Raw genomic sequence first — 203 nt, 5'->3', positions numbered from 1 at the left:
GAAGTTTAAAAACAAATGTACGTAATTTATACGTTAAATCTATTTTCTATTTTTGGTCTGAGAAAATAAGTCAGTGACATTGTCAATAATTAATTTCGTCACAATGGCGCGGCGTGACAATGAGACGGCAACGTATTGAGGACTGAGGTAATTACGAACGGCGAGACTTGTCTCAGAGTATACATAGTAAACCCCACTTACAT

This window comes from Acyrthosiphon pisum, chromosome X (genome assembly GCF_005508785.2).
Source record: "Acyrthosiphon pisum isolate AL4f chromosome X, pea_aphid_22Mar2018_4r6ur, whole genome shotgun sequence".
Lineage (NCBI taxonomy): Eukaryota > Metazoa > Arthropoda > Insecta > Hemiptera > Aphididae > Acyrthosiphon > Acyrthosiphon pisum.
The sequence above is the reverse complement of the archived record's forward strand: the minus strand, read 5'-3'. Positions refer to the sequence as shown.